This window comes from Bubalus kerabau, chromosome 16, assembly GCF_029407905.1.
Source record: "Bubalus kerabau isolate K-KA32 ecotype Philippines breed swamp buffalo chromosome 16, PCC_UOA_SB_1v2, whole genome shotgun sequence".
NCBI classification, from domain to species: domain Eukaryota; kingdom Metazoa; phylum Chordata; class Mammalia; order Artiodactyla; family Bovidae; genus Bubalus; species Bubalus kerabau.
The window spans coordinates 9,653,755-9,666,665 of record NC_073639.1 but is presented as its reverse complement, the minus strand read 5'-3'; the positions used below and the strand labels follow the sequence as shown (position 1 = coordinate 9,666,665).

The 12,911-nt window shown below is 39.9% G+C and overlaps 1 non-coding gene across 1 annotated transcript; it reads left to right on the top strand.

Moving 5' to 3' along the window:
* The first annotated feature begins 9,789 nt into the window (after positions 1 to 9,789).
* On the top strand, positions 9,790 to 9,861 carry TRNAW-CCA (transfer RNA tryptophan (anticodon CCA)). The gene has a single exon. It is a non-coding gene; the product is annotated as a tRNA-Trp (tRNA).
* Positions 9,862 to 12,911: the final 3,050 nt, after the last annotated feature.

Here is a 12,911-nt window from a genome sequence, read left to right as displayed (position 1 = left end):
CCTGCAGGGTCTGCTTTTAAAGGAGCCCTTCCCCCTCTGTCTTATCAAGATGTTGTGGCTGGGAAGGGGCACACTGCTTTAGCCAAGTCAGGACTTAAGGGCAGTTGGAAAGATTACTCCTTATGGCGACAGAAGCCCTGATTCTGTCTGCTCCATCCTATTCTCTCTCCTCCTATGCCTCATTACTACCCTCCTAGAACCTCAGCAGTGCAAACACACAATTTCTCAAAGCACAGGCCTTCAAATCGCAGATCACGCTTTCAGTTCTGGCTGGTTACATAGTGATCAAATGGAATCGGTGCATGAGGAAAGGTTGATAAAGGCAAAGGAAGAGGGGCTTCACAGAGCAAGCAAGGTTATGCTTGACCCCAAGAAAATGGGGCCATTCAGCGCTGTGGGCAGACTGGCCTTCACACTGCATCTTCCTATCTGCTGGGCCTCAGCCCAGCCGCTGTGTGCATCTGTTGCCCGCTGCTCCTCCTGCCTTCCTGCCAGGCTCCGCAGAGTGGGCGGAGAGGATAAAGTGACTGTTAACAGCAGGGTCTTAACTCCTGGCCTGGTCCCTGAAAGTACAGGCTGCAAAGCAGTTTACACTGATCAAAACATCCCACTGGCGTCTTTGGGACCCTTTCACGTCCCTGATGGCTTGCCTCCAGGAGCTACGAGGAGCTACCTTGAACTTCACTTCAGTTTAGAGACTGGTGGGGTTGTGGTGCCCACAGTGGCAGGCCAGAGGTAACGAGCACATCAGGAGGCTGCTACAAATTCCCTAGATCTGGGGGCCCCAGGAGCGGGTTGGGGGAAACTCACCTCTCACTGGACGCCGGTCAGGGGCAACCAGCTGGTTGGTGAGAGGAGCCGGGCTGGGCCCAGAGCCTGCCCACCCATCCCCAAGAAGCCTGTCCAGTGTCTGCTCAGGCAGAGCGGTTATCTGACCCTGAGCCCTGTGGGTCCCAAACATCTTCCGACAGAAAACAGCACGCAGCCTTCATCAGCAGTAGATGCCAGATCACTTGGGGAACAAGTGTGGTTAACCATTTAGATTTCTTTCAGATTTACATTTACTATCACCACAATCAAGATATAGAACTTTCCCATCACCCCCAAAAGTTCCCTCAGGCTCCTTTGTAGTCCACCCGGATGGCTCTGCCCCAGACCCTGACAACCACCAGTGTGGTGGGTCTCCATGGTTTTGCCTTTCCAGAATGTCACAGTGTTGGAATTACACAGTTTGTAGCCTTTGGAGTCTGGCTTCTCTCACTTGGCATGACTCACTTCAGATATACACAAGCTGCAGACACCCGTAGCTTACTTCTTTGTGTTGCTGAGAAATATTCCAATGCATGGATGTGCCACAGTTTACTTATCCATTAAATAAATGTTGAAAGACATCTGGGTTAATTCCAATTTTTTGGTGATTATGAATAAAGTTGCTATAAACATGCAAATGCTGGTTTTTCTGTGACCATGAATTTTCATTCTTCTCTGATTAATACCCAAGAGTGAGATTCTTGAATCCTTTAGTGACTGTATGTTTACCTTTTTAAGAAACCACCAGACTGATTTCCCAAATGGCTCAACCATTTCACTCCTACCGCCCTATACAGAGTTCCAGGCTTACACACACACACACACACACACACACACACACATACACACACACCAGTGTTTATTATCACTGGGTTTTCTTTTCTTTCAGACATTCTGATAGATATGTAGTGGTAGCTCATTGTGGTTTTAATTTGCATAACTGTAATGACCAATGATTTCGTATATTTTTCATGTGTCTATTGGCCATCCATATAGCTTCTTTGGTGAAACATCTATTAAAATTTTTCCCATGTTTTATAAAGTTATTTGTGTTCTTATAATTGACTCACGAGAATTCTATGTATTGCTTTTTTGATTGAAATATAATTGACATATAAAATTAGTTTCAGGGGCATGGCATAATGACTCAAAATATGTATATATTGCAAAATGATCACCACAATAAGTCTATTGATATTCACATTGTATATGTTCTACATATAAGTCATTTATCAGATGGGTGCTTTGCAAATACTTTCTACCCTGTCTGTGTTTTTTTAATTTTCATAACACTGTCTTCCAAAGAGCAAAGTTTTCAATTTTGATAAAGTTCAGTTAATTAACTGGATTGTTTTTGGTTTTTATACCTTAGAATTCAGTGTTTAACTCAAGGTTACAAAGATTTTTCTCCTGTGCTTTTTTCTTGAAGTTTTATAGAAATATGGATTAATGTTATTATTAATATTATGATACATCTCCAGTTGTTGTTATAGAGTGTCTAATTCTTCCAGCACTATTTATTAAAGTCATCCTTTCTCCATTGGATTGCCTTTGTAATTTTGTTTAAAATCAGCCTAAAAACATATATGTGTGGTTCTATTTTTAGACTCTCTATTCTGTTTAGTTGATCTATATGTTCATCCTTTCACAGTACAAGAATATCTTGATTATTGAAGCTTCATAATAAGCCTTGAAATAGATAACATAGCTTTTCAAGACTTTTTTTTAATTGACTTGACTATTCTAGTCTTCATAAACATTTTAGAAGCAACCTGTTGATTTCTGCTAAAAAATCTTACTGGGATTTACTTGAAATTGCATTCAATCAATGGGTACGTTTGAGGAGAATCACTGTCTTCAGTTCAGTTCAGTCACTCAGTCGTGTCCAACTCTTTGCAACCCCATGGACTGCTGCACGCCAGGCCTCCCTGTCCATCAGCAACTCCTGGAGTTTACTCAAACTCATGTCCATTGAGTCAGTGATGCCATCCAACCATCTCATCCTCTGTTGCCCCTTTCACCTCCTGCCTTCGATCTTGCCCAGCATCAGGGTCTTTTCCAACGAGTCAGTTGTTCACATCAGGTGGCCAGAGTATTGAAGTTTCAGCTTGAGCATCAGTCCTTCCAATGAATATTCAGGACTGATTTCCTTTAAGATTTACTGGTTGGATCTCCTTGCAGTCCAAGGGACTTTCAAGAGTCTTCTCCAATACCACAGTTCAAAAGCATCAATTCTTTGGTGCTCAGCTTTCTTTATAGTCCAGCTCTCATATCCATACATGACTACTGGAAAAACCATAGCCTTGACTAGATGGATTTTTGTCGGCAAAGTAATGTCTCTGCTTTTTAATAAGTTGTCTAGGTTAGTCATAACTTTTCTCCCAAGGAGCAAGTGTCTTTTAATTTCATGGCTGCAGTCACCATCTGCAGTGATTTTGGAGCCCCCAAAAATAAAGTCAGCCACTGTTTCCACTGTTTCCCATCTATTTGCCATGAAGTGATGGGACCAGATGCCATGATCTTAATTTTCTTAATGTTGAGTTTTAAGCCAACGTTTTCACCCTCCTCTTTCACTTTCAATAAGAGACTTTTTAGTTCTTCGCTTTCTGCCATAAGGGTGATGTCATCTGCATATCTGAGGTTATTGATATTTCTCCTGGCTATCTTGATTCCAACTTGTGCTTCATCCAGCCCAGCATTTCTCATGATGTACTCTGCATTTAAGTTAAATAATCAGGGTGACAAGATACAGCCTTGACGTACTCTTAACAATCTTAACAATCACTGTCTCAACAATATTGAAACTTCCAACCCATAAGCATAGTATATCTTTCCCTTTATTTAGGTCTTATTTGATTCTTTCCTCAGTTTAATAGTGTTCAGAATATCGATCTTGCACGTGCTTTGTTAGATGTTAACCTGTGTCATGTTCTTAGGTGCTGCTGTAAAGAGCACCTCATGTATTTAATTTTTATTGGAGTATAGTTGATTCGCAATGTTGTATTCCTTTCTGCTGTACAGCAAAGTGAAGCAGTTACACATATACATATATCCACTCTTTTTTATATTCTTTTTCCCACATAGATCATTACAGAGTACTGAGTAGTCTCCTATGCTATACAGCAGGGTCTTATCAGTTATCTGTTTTATATATGTGCTCAGTCACTAAGCCAAACAACTTAGTCCCAGGGACATAGCCCGCCAGGATCCTCTGTACATGGGAATTCCCAGGTAAGACTCCTAGAGTGGGTTGCCATTTCCTTCTCCAGGGGAATCTTCCTAACCCAGGGATTGAACCTGCATCTCCTGCATTAGCAGGCAGATTCTTTACCACTGAGCCACCAGGGAAACCCCATTTTGTATGCAATAGTGTGTATAGGTCGATCCCAATCTCCCAATTTATCCCTCCTTCCCTTTCCCCCATGGTAACTATAAGTTTATTTTTTCATATCTGTGACTCTATTTCTGTTTGCAAATATTAATAAGTTCATATGTACCATTTTTTCCCACATACAAGCGATGTCATGTGATGTTTCTCTGTCTGACTTACTTCACTTAGTGTGATAATCTCCAGGTCCATCCACGTTGCTGTGAATGGTGTTATTTTGTTCTTTGTTATGACTGGTAACATTCCATTGTACACATGCATCACATTTTCCTTACCCATTCATCTGTCAATGGACATTTAGACTGCTTCCATGTTGCGCTTTATTTTAAATGGTATATATTTAATTTTTTGGCCAATGATGTTTAGATGCTTTATAAAGCTTTTTATTTTGTACTGGATTATAACTGATTAACAATGTAGTGATAGCCTCAGGTAAACAGAGAAGGGACTCAGCCATACACATATGTGTATAACGGTGTATATTATATTTCAGTTACAAACATTCATTGCTGGTGTATAGAAATAGAATCACTTTTGGCATATTGGTGGTGTGGCCTTCATCCCAGCTGACCTCACTTACTAATTCTAGTAGCTGTTTTGTGGATTTTTTAGGATTTTCCATATCAACTATGATAATATTTACAAGTGGAAGCAATTTTATTTCTTCCTTTCTAACATGTATGCCTTTTTTTTTTTTTCTTGCCTTACTGCACCATCTAGGACTTTCAGGACAGTTTTGAATACGAGTGTGAGAACGGAAATTCTTACCTTGTTCCCAGTTTTAGGGAGAAATTATTCAATCCTTTATCAAGTGTGATGTCAGTTGTAGGATTTGTGTAGAAGCCATTTATCAAATTAAGGAGTCTATTCTTACTTTTCTTAGAATAGATAGATAGATAGATAGATAGATCATGATCAGACTTTGAATTTCATCCAATGCTTTTTCTTGTATCTACTGAGGTGGTCATATAGCTTTTCTTCTTTAATCTGTTTATATGGTAAATTATAATGAAAAGTTTTTAAAGCATTGAATGTATTTGCATTCCTGGAATAAGCTTCACTTGATAATAATGTATTAATATTATCTTTTTTATATATTTCTGATATTCAGTTGACAAATTCTATATTTATATTCATGAGGGATATTGGTTTGTAGTTTTCTCTGCATACAATATCTTTGTCTACTAATCTCATAAAATGACTTAAGAAACGGTTGCTTCTCATCTATTTTCAGAAAAAGGTTGTGTAATATTGACATTATTTTTAACCAAAATCATCTGGTGGAATTTTGCAGTAAAGCCATCATAGGCTTGATTTTTATTTATAGAAAAGCTTTTAACTATAAATTAAGTTTCTTTGACAAGAATAATAGTGATTCAGGTTATCTGTGGCTTCTTAAATATACCTTTTAAGAAATTTGCCCTTTGATCCAAGTTGTTAAATTAATGAATATAAAGTTTTTAATAGTATTCCCTTATTAGTTTTTTAATGTCTGTGTGATGTGTAGTGATGCATCCTCTTTCAATCCTTATATTGATATTTGGAGTTTCCCAGATAGGTCAGTGGTAAAGAATCTGTCTGCCAATGCAGTGGATGCAGGTTCAATCCCTGAGTTGGGAAGATCCCCTGGAGAAGGAAATGGCAACCCGCTCCAGAATTCTTGCCTGGAAATTCCCATAGACAGAGAAGCCTGGCAGGCTACAGTTCATGGGGTCACAAAGAGTCAGACATGACTTAGCAACTAAATAACAACAACAATTGGTATTTTAGATTTTTTTTCCCTTAATTAATCTGGGTAGAGGCTTATCAACTTTACTGATCTTAAAGAAGCAACTTTTTGTCTCATTTCCTGTCTGTATTATTTTTCTGTTTGCAATGCTATTGATTTTTGCTCTTTATTATTTCTTTTATCTGCTTATTCTTTGTTTAATTTAGCTTTTTCTTTTTTTTTAATAGTTTCTTAAGGTGATAGCTTAGATTGATTTGATTGATTTAAAGATCTTCTATTCTAATTAGGTATTTAGAGCTATACATTCCTTCTAAGCCCTGTTTCAGCTCTACCCCACATATTTTGATATGCTGTGTTTTCATTCTATTCAAATATTTTTATAATCTTCCTTGTGACTTTGACTACAGGTTAAGTCAGTTTAGTTCAGTTGCTCAGTCATGTCCAACTCTTTGTGACCCCTTGGACTGCAGCACACCAGGGTTCCCTATCCACCACCAACTCCCAAATCTCGTTCAAACTCAAGTCCATTGAGTCAGTGATGCCATCCTACCACCTCATCCTCTGTCATCCCCTTCTCCTCCTGCCTTCAATCATGCCAAGCATCAGGGTCTTTTCCAGTGAATCAGTTCTTTGCACCAGGTGGCCAAAGTACTGGAGCTTCAGCTTCAGCATCAGTCCTTCCAATGAATATTCAGGACTGATTTCCTTTAGGATGGACTGGTTGGATCTCCTTGCAGTCCAAGGGACTCTTAAGAGTCTTCTCCAACACCACAGTTCAAAAGCATCAATTCTTTGGAGCTCACCTTTCTTTATAGTCCAACTCTCACATCCATACATGACAACTGGAAAAACCATAGCCTTGACTAAATGGACCTTTGTCAGCAAAGTAATGTCTCTGCTTTTTAATATGCTGTCTAGGTTTGTCATAGCTTTTCTTCCAAGGAGCAAGCATCTTTTTATTTCATGGCTGCAGTCACCAGCTGCAGTGATTTTGGAGCCCAAGAAAATAAAGTCTGTCACTGTTTCCATTGTTTCCCCATCTATTTGTCATGAAGTGATGGGACCACATGCCATGATCTTAGTTTTTTTAATGTTGAGCTCTAAGTCATCTTTTTCACTCTCTTCTTTCACTATCAACAAGAGGCTCTTTAGTTCCTGTTATGGCTCTCTGCCATAAGGGTGGTGTCATCTGCATATCTGAGGTTATTGATACTTCTCTCAGCAATCTTGATCCCAGCTTGTGCTTCATCCAGTCTGGCATTTCGCATGATGTGCTCTGCATATAAGTTAAATAAGCAGGGTGACAGTATACAGGCTTGACATACTCCTTTCCCTATTTGGTACCAGTCTGTTGTTCCAGACTAAATGTCCAGTTCTAAATGTTGCTTCTTGACCTGCATACAGAGTTCTCAGAAGGCACGTAAGGTGGTCTGGTATTCACATCTCTTGAAGAATTTTCCACAGTTTGTTGTGATCCACACAGTCAAAGGCTTTGGCATAGTCAATAAAGCAGAAATAGATGTTTTTCTGGAACTGTCTCACTTTTTTGATGATCCAACGAATGTTGGCAATTTGATCTCTGGTTCCTCTGCCTTTTCTAAAACCAGCTTGAACATCTCGAAGTTCACAGTTCATGTATTGTTGAAGCCTGGCTTGTAGAATTTGGAGCATTACTTTGCTAGCGTGTGAGATGAGTGCAATTGTGCAGTAGTTTGAACATTCTTTGGCATTGCCCTTCTTTGGGATTGGAATGAAAACTGACCTTTTCCAGTCCTGTGGCCACTGCTGAGTTTTCCACATTTGCTGGCATATTGAGTGCAGCACTTTCACAGCATCATCTTTCAGGATTTGAAATAGCTCAACTGGAATTCCATCACCTCCACTAGCTTTGTTCATAGTGATGCTTCCTAAGGCCCGCTTGACTTCACATTCCAGGATGTCTGACTCTAGGTGAGTGATCACACCATTGTGGTTATCTGGGTCATGAAGATCTTTTTTTGTATAGTTCTTCTGTATATTCTTGCCATCTCTTCTTAATATCTTCTGCTTCTGTTAGGTCCATACCATTTCTGTCCTTTATTGAGCCCATCTTTGCATGAAATGTTCCCTTGGTATCTCTAATTTTCTTGAAGAGATCTCTGGTCTTTCCCATTCTAATGTTTTCTTCTATTTCTTTGCATTGATCACTGAGGAAGGCTTTCTTATCTCTCCTTGCTATTCTTTGGAACTCTGCATTCAGCTGGGTATATCTTTCGTTTTCTCCTTTGCCTTTAGCTTCTCTTCTTTTTTGGTTATTTCTAAGGTCTCCTCAGATAAACGTTTTGCCTTTTTGCATTTGTTTTTCTTGGAGATGGTCTTGATCACTGCCTCCTGTACAGTGTCACAAACCTCCATCCATAGTTCTTCAGGGACTCTATCAGATTTAATCCCTTGAATCTATTTGTCACTTCTACTGTACAGTCATAGGGGATTTGATTTAAATCATACCTTACTGATCTAGTGGTTTTCCCTATTATTTTCAATGTAAGTCTGAATTTTGCAACAAGGAGTTCATGGTCTGAGCCACAGTCAGCTCTTGGTCTTGTTTTTGCTGACTGTATAGAGTTTCTCCATCTTTCGGTACAAAGAATAGAATCAATCTGATTTCTGTATTGACCATCTGGTGAGGTGCATGTGTAGAGTCTTCTCTTGTGTTGTTGGAAGATGGTGTTTGCTATGACCAGTGCGTTCTCTTGGCAAAACTCTGTTAGCCTTTGCCTGGGTTCCATTTGTGCTCCAAGGCCAAATTTGCCTGTTACTCCAGGTATCTCTTGACTTCCCACTTTTGCATTCCAGTCCCCTGTGATGAAAAGGACATCTTTTTTCTGTGTTAGTTCTAGAAGGTCTTGTAAGTCATCATAGAACTGTTCAACTTCAACTTCTTCAGCATTAGTGGTTGGAGCATAGACTTGGATTACTGTGATATTGAATTGTTTGCCTTGGAAATGAACAGAGATCATTCTGTCATTTTTGAGATTGCACTTAAGTACTGCATTTCAGACTGTATTGTTGACTATGAGGACTATTTAATTTCTTCTAAGGGATTCTTGCCCACAGTGGTAGATATAATGGTCATCTGAATTAAATTCACACATTCCAGTCCATTTCACCTTGCTGATTCCTAAAATGTCAATGGTCACTCTTGCCATCTCCTGTTTGACCACTTCCAATTTGCCCTGATTCATGGACCTAACATTCCAGGTTTCCATGCAATATTGCTCTTTACTGCATTGGACTTTACTTCCATCATCAGTCACACCCACCAATGGGCATTGTTTTCACTGTGGCTCTGTCTCTCCATTCTTTCTGTAGTTGTTTCTCCACTCTTCTCCAGTAGCATACTGGGCATCTACCAACATGGGAGTTCATCTTTCAATGTCATATCTTTTTGTCTTTTCATACCATTCATGGGGTTCTCAAGGCAAGAATACTGAAGTGGTTTGCCATTTCCTTCTCCAGTGGACCACGTTTTGTCAGAACTCTCCACCATGACTTGTCCATCTTGGGTGGCCCTACATGGCATGGCTCTTAGTTTCATTGAGTTAAACAAGGCTGTGATCCATTTGATCAGTTTGATTGGTCAACTGTGACTGTGGTTTTCATTCTGTCTGCCCTCTGATGGATAAGGATAAGAGGCTTATGGAAGCTTCCTGATGGGAAAGGCTGACTGTGGGGGAAACTGGGCCTTGTTTTGGTGGGCAGGGCCATGCTCGGTAAATCTTTAAACCAATTTTCTGTTGATGGATGGGGCTGTGTTCCCTGCCTGTTGTTTGGCCTGAGGCCAAACTACGGTAGGGGTAATGGTAGTAATGGTGACCAGGCTTCCCTGGTGGCTCAGAGGTTAAAGCGTCTGCCTCCAATGCAGGAGACCCGGGTTCGATCCCTGGGTTGGGAAGATCCCCTGGAGAAGGAAATGGTAACCCACTCCAGTATTCTTGCCTGGAGAATCCCATGGATGGAGAAGCCTGGTAGGCTACAGTCCACGGGGTCGCAAAGAGTCGGACACGACTGAGCAACTTCACACACACACCTTCAAAAGGACTTGTGCAAGCACTGTTATATTCAGTGTTCCTGACCCCACAGCAGGCCACTGTTGACCCACACCTCCGCTGGAGACTCCTGGACACTCACAGGTTAAATAGAATTGTATTATTTAGTTTCTAAATGCTTGTGACCTACTGAACTTATATATATATATATATATATATATATATATATATATCCATTTTAAGGCAACAAGACATGTCTATAGATACACAATATATATTTTATGACTCAATAAAATTGCTTTTAATATGATGATTCCTTTGGATCTCAATCAATACAGACTTTTTAAAAATCTTTCACATGGATCCAAGAGTTGGTGATCTGAGTAGCACTAGATTCTGATATAACAGAGGCTCTGTCATATAGTGGATAAAATTATGAACTCTGAGGCCAAACTGAACTAGCTTACGACATTGACAAGGATCCTACCATATGCTATGAGACCTTCAAAGAGTTTAAGTGTCTTTATCTGTAAACATATTGCTGTTTAATCACTCAGTCATGTCTGACTTTGTGACCCCATGGACTACAGCACACCAGACTTCTGTGTCTTTCACCACCTCTCGGAGTTTGCTCGAACTCATTTCCATTAAGTCAGTGATGCCATCCAACCATCTCACCTTTTGTCATCTCCTTCTCCTCTGGCCTTCGGTCTTTTCCAGCATCGGGATCTCTTCCAATGAGCTGGCTCTTCAAATCTTGTAGCCAAAGTGTTGGAGTTTCTGCCTCAGCATCAGTCCTTCCAATGAATATTCAGAGTTGATTTCCTTTAGGATTGACTGGTTTGATCCCCTTGGTGTCCAAAGGGGATCTCAATAATCTCCAGCACACAGTTCAAAACCATCAATTTTTCACCACTCAACCTTTTTCATTGTCCAACTCTCACATCTGTACATAACTATCGGGAAAACTATAGCTTTGACTATATGGACCTTTGTAGGTAAAAAAAAAAAAAAAAAAAAAACACAACTCTGCTTTTTAATATGCTGTCTAGGTTTGCCTTTGCAGTCCATGAATTGAGGTATATTGGAAGTCCTGGTCACCTCTATCTCCCTCCTCCCTCTTCTCTTCTCCATGTAACTCCGTGAACCTCTCTGGGTGTCCCTCACTGTGGAGAAACTTTTCATCTTTAACCTAGATGTTTTATCAACGGTGCTGTATAGAAGGAGAAGTCTTAAGACTACTGTAAAAATAAGACTGAAAACCAGAAGCAGGAGGCTTAAGTCCATATCCTGAGAACACCAGAGAACTCCTGACTTCAGGGAACATTAATTGACAGGAGCTCATCAAACGCCTCCATACCTACACTGAAACCAAGCACCACCCAAGGGCCAACAAGTTTCAGAGCAAGACATACCACAACACAGGAACACAGCCCTGAGCTTCAATATACAGGCTGCCCAAAGTCACACCAAACCCACTGACATCTCATAACTCATTACTGGACACTTCATTGCACTCCAGAGAGAAGAAATCCAGCTCCACCCACCAGAACACCGACACAAGCTTCCCTAACCAGGAAACCTTGATAAGACACCCGTTCAACCCCACTCACAGTGAGGAAACTCCACAATAAAGAAAACTCCACAAACTGCCAGAATACAGAAAGGCCACCCCAAACTCTGCAACATAAACAAGATGAAGAGACAGAGGAATACCCAGCAGGTAAAGGAACAGGATAAATGCCCACCAAACCAAACAAAAGAGGAAGAGATAGGGAATCTACTTGATAAAGAATTCTGAATAATGATAGTGAAAATGATCCAAAATCTTGAAAACAAAATGGAATCACAGATAAATAGCCTGGAGACAAGGATTGAGAAGATGCAAGAAAGGTTTAACAAGGACCTAGAAAAAATAAAAAGGAGTCAATATATAATGAATAATGCAATAAATGATATCAAAAACACTCTGGAGGGAACAAATAGTATAAAAACAGAGGTAGAAGATAGGATTAGTGAGGTAGAAGGTAGAATGGTAGAAATAAATCAGAGAGGAAAAAAGAAATGAGGACAATCTCAGAGACCTCTGGGACAATGTTAAATGCCCCAACATTTGAATCATAGGAGTCCCAGAAGAAGAAGACAAAAAGAAAGACCATGAGAAAATACTTGAGGAGATAATAGTTGAAAACTTCCCTAAAATGGAGAAGGAAATAATCACCCAAGTCCAAGAAACCCAGAGAGTCCCAAACAGGATAAACCCAAGGCAAAACACCCCAAGACACATATTAATCAAATTAACAAAGATCAAGCACAAAGAACAAATATTAAAAGCAGCAAGGGAAAAACAACAAATAACACACAAGGGGATTCCCATAAGGATAACAGCTGATCTTTCAATAGAAACTCTTCAAGCCAGGAGAGCATGTCAGGACATACTTAAAGGGATGAAGGAAAATAACCTACAGCCCAGATTACTGTATCCAGCAAAGATCTCATTCAAATATGAAGGAGAAATCAAAAGCTTTATAGACAAGCAAAAGCTGAGAGAATTCAGCACCACCAAACCAGCTCTCCAACAAATGCTAAAGGATATTCTTTAGAAAGGAGACAAAAAAACAGTGTATAAACTTGAACCCAAAACAATAAAGTAAATGGCAATAGGATCATACTTATCAATAATTACCTTAAACGTAAATGGGTTGAATGCCCCAACCAAAAGACAAAGACTGGCTGAATGGATACAAAAACAAGACCCCTATATATGTTGTCTACAAGAAACCCACCTCAAAACAAGGGACACATGCAGACTGAAAGTGAAGGGCTGGAAAAAGATATTCCATGCAAATAGAGATCAAAAGAGCAGGAGTAGCAATACTCATATCAGATAAAATAGACTTTAAAACAAAGACTGTGAAAAGAGACAAAGAAGGACACTACATAATGATCAAAGGAT